The sequence below is a fragment of the Monodelphis domestica genome, chromosome 1, assembly GCF_027887165.1.
Source record: "Monodelphis domestica isolate mMonDom1 chromosome 1, mMonDom1.pri, whole genome shotgun sequence".
Classification (NCBI taxonomy): Eukaryota; Metazoa; Chordata; class Mammalia; order Didelphimorphia; family Didelphidae; genus Monodelphis; species Monodelphis domestica.
In genome coordinates, this window is record NC_077227.1 from 547,806,257 (window position 1) to 547,812,967 (window position 6,711).

Below are 6,711 nucleotides of genomic sequence, written 5' to 3' on the forward strand. Positions count from 1 at the left end.
ATTTAGTCAATTTAGAACATTATTCCTTGGTTACAATAATCACATTATTTCCCTCCCTCCCCTCCACCCACTCTTCCAGCAGCCAACAGGCAATTTCATTGGGTATCACTTGTGTCCTTTATCAGAACCTATTTCCAGGTTGTTTGCCCTAGGATGTTCATTTAGTCTACATCCCCAACCATATCCTTTTGATCCATGTATTCAAGCAGTTGTTTTCCTTAGGTGTTTTGACTCCCACAGTGTTTCCTCTAGATGTGGATGGTGGTTTTTCTCATAGATTCCTCCAAGTTGTTCAGGGTCATTGCATTGCCACTAATGGAGAAGGCCATTACATTCGATAGACTCTGTGTACAAAGTTTTCCTGGTTCCGCTCCTCTCACTCTGCATCACTTCCTGGAGGTTGAGCACAATAGTATTCAATCACCAACATATACCACAGTTTATTCAGTCATTCTCCAATTGAAGGGCATCCCCTGATTTTCCAAATTTTTGCCATCACAAAGAGCGCAGCTATGAATATTCTTGTACAGGTCTTTTCTCCTATTATCTCTTTGGGGCACAAACCCAGCAGTGCAATGGCTGGGTCAAAGGGCAGACAGTCTTTTATCGCCCTTTGGGCATAGTTCCAAATTGCCTTCAAGAATGGTTGGATCAGTTCACAACTCCACCAGCAATGCATTAATGTCCCTACTTTGCCACATCCCCTCCAGCATTCATTACTTTCCTTTGCTATTGTGTTAGCCAATCTGCTTGGTGTGAGGTGATACCTCAGAGTTGTTTTGATTTGCATTTCTCTGATTATAAGAGATTTAGAGCACTTCTTCATGTGCTTATTAATAGTTTTGATTTCTTTAACTGAAAATTGCCTATTCATGTCCCTTGCCCATTTATCAGTTGGAGAATGGCTTGGTAAAGGCTTCTTGTAGAAGGTGAAATATTAACTGAGACTTGAAAGAACTTAGAAAAGTTAAGGGATAATGATGAGTAAGGAGAGGGTTCAAGAATGAGGGGTAAACAATGAAAACATTCACTCAGGAGATGTAGGAACTGCAAGGAGGCTTGTGTCACTAGATTGCAGAGTACATTTTAGGGGAATAAAGCATAAAAAAAGACTGGAATGATAGGAAGGAGCCAAGTTCTGAAGAACTCGAAAAGCCAAATCAAAGGGCTTCTTGATCCTAAGGGTAAATGAGTGGCATGGTCCAAGTTGCATTTTAGGAAAATCATTTAAATAGCTGAGTGCTGGACAGATTGAAGTGGAAAGAGACTTGAGATAGGAAGATTAACCAACAGACTATTTCAATAATCCAGCATGAGGAGATGAAGACCTGCACCAGAGTTGGGGCAGTGTCAAAGGAGAGAGAGGAGAGATGTGACAACAGGGAAAACTGATTAGATAAAGGAGGCAGGGAGGGGAAAGAGAGGAGTCAAGGAAGATACCTCAAGGATCAAATAGAAATATTTTTTGGTATTTAAAACTCTTCACAACCTGGTACTGTCCTATCTTACCTGACTTATTTCACAACACTCCCCACTCTCAAGGCATTCTTACTGCTCCTCACATAATAGGAGCCTAATAAATGTTTGTTGATTAAACAAAATCTATTAAGCAAAAACTACTTGCAAGATACATAAGATGGGGGGAGGAGGGTAAATCATAATAAAAACTAGCATTTATAAAAATACTTTAAAATTTACAAAGCAAGATGGCACATGGCAGAATGTGAACTGGAAATTTTTCTATATCTACCTACAAGGGTAGAAGAGGCATATCTCCTATATCAGTGATGGCAAACCTTTTAGAGATAGAGTGTCGGGCCCCACTCCCACCCCACCTCCCAGACTGAGTGCCATGTCTGCCCCTCCCCCAAGACTACATGCTGTGCCCCCCTCCTCACTGAGTGCTAGGTGTACCCTGCCCCTCATTTACCCTACACAGGAGAGGGAGGAAGTGCTCCTAATCAGCTGCTGTGCTGAGGGGTGGTGTAATGAGGATTGTCCTCAGTGAGTATAGAGAGAGGAGGGGAGTAGCTTGAGTGCTCCACTCACCTCCAGCTCTGCCACCTGTGAGCTACTACCTTACCCCCTGTGCCCTCCCACTGGGCTGCTGTGCAAAGGGGTGGGGGGGTGGGGAAAATGTCATCAGCCCAGGTGAAGAGGAGGCCTGGAGAAGCTACAACTGAGTCCCACTACCTTTCTAGTAATGAACCTGGTGGGGGGGAAGCAGCATATCCACAGAGAGCACTGAGTGCCATCTTTGGCACCTATACCAAAGGTTTGCCATCACTGTCTTATATCATGGTAGCCATATTAAATGCAAGGAATCAAGGTGAGATATTCTGGAGAAAAATCCATAAGGACTGGTGAGCTGTTGGGTTTGTAGAAGATAAGGAGCAAAAAGAAACTAAAATAACTCCTATTTGAAGACTTGGTTACTAGAAGTCTGATGGAACTATTATTTTAGCTCCTTGTTCTCCCAGGAGGACAATGGGTGAAAATAGATTAATTAAATAAACAAATCTTCTTTAAGGTATTTACCAGTTAAAGAGTTTTTCTTCCCTAAGTCACACAATGCTTTTGATTAATTACAATACATTTCCCTCCCCCCCAAAAAAATCCTAGATTAAAGGTAGTGGTGGAAATTTAGCAATCTAGGTTCTTTTTTTTTTCTTTTTTAACTCTTACTTTCCATCTTAGAAACAATACTTTGTATTGGTTCTAAGGCAGAAAAGTGGTACTTGTGACTTACTCAGGGCCACACAGCTCAGCAGTGTGGTGAGGCCAAATTTGAACCTAGGACTTCCCTTCTCCAGGCCTAGCTCACCATCCACTGAGCCACCTAGCTGCTCCTTGATTTCTTCTTGTTGAGAAAAAATACTGTACTTTGTGGAGGGTGACTATCTCTGTTCTCTACAAATAGTCTCCCAAAAGTTGTCTTTAGATGGGGAAAGGCTCAGTCCTATAGACTCTACCCACAAAATAATGCTGTCATACCTACATTCTACTCTGGATAACCAGAGAAACCCCAACAGAAGAAACTTTTATCCAACCTTGGTTTTAAGGAGGCAGCATAATGTCATGGGACAAGCACTTGACTTGGAGTCAGAAAATGCGGGTTCCAGTCCTGGCTCTGTCACTCAGTACCAGTGTAACCTTGGGCAAGATGAATAGGTTGAGCTAATTTGTGTCTTCCCATTCCTTTTGCCTGTTCCTGTCTCTTCAAAGTCATGACCTTTTATTTCCCCATCTGGTCCTGTCTGTCCTAAAGACTTAACCCAGCCATTAGTGATAAAAGCAGATACATTCATAATAAATGCTATATTGCCTAGTGCTGAATCAGCTATAAAGGTAGCTTCCATCTTAGCTTAAAAGATACGTTTGGGCCATCCTTGTAGATAAATATAGAAAAATTACCAGCCCACATTCCGCAAATGAAAAAGTATAGATATATTCGTCTTTATTTTTCCCTTTTCTTTTTCTCTCTCTTTCTTTCTCTTTACTTGCAAAGATCCATTCCTGAAAACATCAGTGGCACTGCCACAGTTAACAGTTGGAACAGCTTTTTCCCTCCTGACCCCTGACGTGTTCAGTTTAACATCTTAGCCTCTTCCAGTGAGGTCAGGCTAAAACCTGGAAGATATCCCAACTATTATTTACTTTTTGCAGAGATAGACGAGAAACTTGGGTACCAAGAGCCAAATTCACACACTAAGTTTGTCACTCTATGGGAATTTTCACATTCACAGACTTAGGCATGTAACTTTGTGACACTCTGCCTGGGAGTGAAAATAACCATCTCCTGCTTGCCTCACTCTCACCAGGTAAGATGACCACCTTTTTTTAACCATTCTTTCTCAACAAAGAAGTAACAATGATAATAGAAGTAACAATTCACACGTTTACTCAGCACTTTAAGGGTGACAAAAAAATTTTTTTTCTTGCAACAGACCTGTGAAGTATGCACTGAATTCATTATTCCAGCTTTGTAGATGAAGAAACTGAAGTTAAGACAGATGAAGAGACTGACCTGAGGTGACACTGCTAGAAATTGAAGGAACCAGGAGTCAAATCTATTTTCTGTTCCCAAGTCTAGTGGTCCTTCTGCGAAGTTAAAGACACTGACAAGGAATTTAGTTCACCCCTTTCTTTAGCACAATTGTCAATGGATATGTCCCCTTTCAGACTCCAAATCAATCCATAATTTTATAATACTGCAATGTGTTAAACATAAAGTATATCATCCCACCACCTTTTGTTGCCCAAACAAAATCAATATCATGATGATTGTAAAAATGGAAATTTGAACCCTGGACTTCAATCCCCAGAAGTCCTTGGCAGTTCCCAGAATCCCACCTGAGCCGAGAACAGAAATTGTATTTAAGCTGACTCTCTGCCTACCTCTCTCTCCCTACTTCTGCTTCTTAGCACACTCGGCTCTCTACCAGGCAGGCAAGATGTAGAGTGAATGGTTGTGAATGGGCTCTCTGGGCCTAGACACGTGCTTTCTATATTTGTATTATTTTCTTTATTTCTTAATCTTTAATAAACCTCTAAAAATATAATACATTTAGCAGAGAAACCAAATTTTTAATCTTACATGATTAAAAAAAATAGTTTTAGAATGAACTGATGCAAAGTGAAGTAAGCACCAGGAAAGCAACATATATGACATCTACAACAATGTCACTACAAAGAATAATAAATAGCATCTACCTCAGAGGGTTGTTGTAAGGCTTAAATGAGATAATAATTATAAAGCCCTTAGCACAGTGCCTGGCACACAATAAGCACTATCTAAATATTGATTTATTAATAAGCACAACAAAACAATTAAAATCATATCTTGTGCAATTATAATAACCAGACTTGGTCTCAAAGAAAAGATATCAAGAGGCAATGGTCCCTTCCTTGTAGAGATGGGGGATTATGGCTGTGGAGCACTCCATAAGATGTTAGATTTTTTTCAAATTGGATTGATTAGTTTTTCTGAATTGTTTCCTTTCTTTCTTTTTTCTTTATTATTAAGCCCCTCCAGGAGGAGGCAGATATATTGGGGAAAGCCAGTAATGTAAAAATTTTAAAAATGTCAACTAAAAACTTAAAAAGCATTAAAGTAAGATGCCAGCTTAAAGACTCCCTTCTAACAAATTATTTTATTCATACATTAGGACCACATAAAATTTCTTTAAAGATACAATCCTAAAACAGCTGTGTTCAATAATCCTCTGATTAGTAGGGAGGCATGGAGATATATACTTAGCCATAATACTTGCTACTGTCATGGAGAGTGCCTGAGGGATCCAAATGGAAAAAGAATTCCCTATAGATGATGGGAATTACCTAGCTACTCTCACTTGTGGATGAGATAGTCCCCATTCTATCCAGCCCTAGAATTCTACAAGAATTTCTCAATGAGATCTATGACCACTCAAAAGAAATCTATATAACAACCACACAAGCCAAATGAATGTAGTCCAACATGACATGAAGTAAGATGGACAATCAAGTGAATTCAGCTAATGATACATATATTTAGGGCAAGTACTGAAAATGAACAATGAACTGCCAATGGCTCTAAATGGCAAGTGAAGAAGTTTATATCTTAACCTTCAGGCAATAGTGACTCAGGAACTTAAGTTTCTTAAGAAAGGGTGTAGCAAGATCTGGTCTGTTTCATAAGATTTGGGGGGGATAGCAGTAGGGAAGGAAGATAAGTTAAGAGAGAGGAGAGATAGGAAACAAGAATAACAATTAGGTTACTGATTTTCAAGTGCTTTGTTACTGACATTCCATCTCATCATGATAAGAGAGTAGGCAACTACTGTACTTGCATGCAGACCTTTTAACTTTTTTAAGAATAAGGCATTTAGCAGCTAGTCAAATCCTACAAAGCAGAATTACCTCTTAAATCCCTAATTTGGACTTTCTCAGGTACTTCAAGTTCACACAACCCCAAACAAGGACATGATTGTGAAGCAAATTAACAGAATGATTACCTTGTTTATGAGGCATGCTGTGTTCTGTCAAATAATGATTAAAACTTGAATAAGTCGTGATTGGTTCCATTTTCAAAGGGATGGTTAGGCAATTTTTAGGTGCAGGCAATAAACAGTATACTAAGTGAAATGACAGCCTCATTTAAATATATTATTACAGAGCATGAACTTGATTTTACCCATATAGAATTTTGAGTAAAAACGTAATTGCCAAAGAAGCATTCAGACTAAACTTCATTATAATCACTCACCCATTGTTGTATGCCACTATTGATTACAGTGAGAACAATTCATCTGAGCTAAAAGCATTTTAAAAAAAGAACTCATGTCGTATTAATCCACTCCTTAGTAACCAGGCACATCTCTGGTAATTGAAATGTCTCTACTTGAATTGTATTCTGGCTGCGTTATACCAGTTACAAATTTCAATAAATGTCAATAGTCTGATTTTTATTTTAAATGTCTAATTGTATGCATTTTAACTATGCAAGGTGCTGAAATGATTGAGTAGTATTTAGTAACTACCAAGCTTTGTGATGCTTCATCAGGTCTATTAAAACCAAATTTTATGTGACTACAAGAATTAGAATGGATTAACATTTGTTCTTGCATGTGGGGACCAATACAATACTGTTTATTGTTGTTTCAAAGTCCAGACCTAGGGATCCATGTTTATCTGATGTTGAAATTTCCTAATAGTTTGTCAAAGCACTGT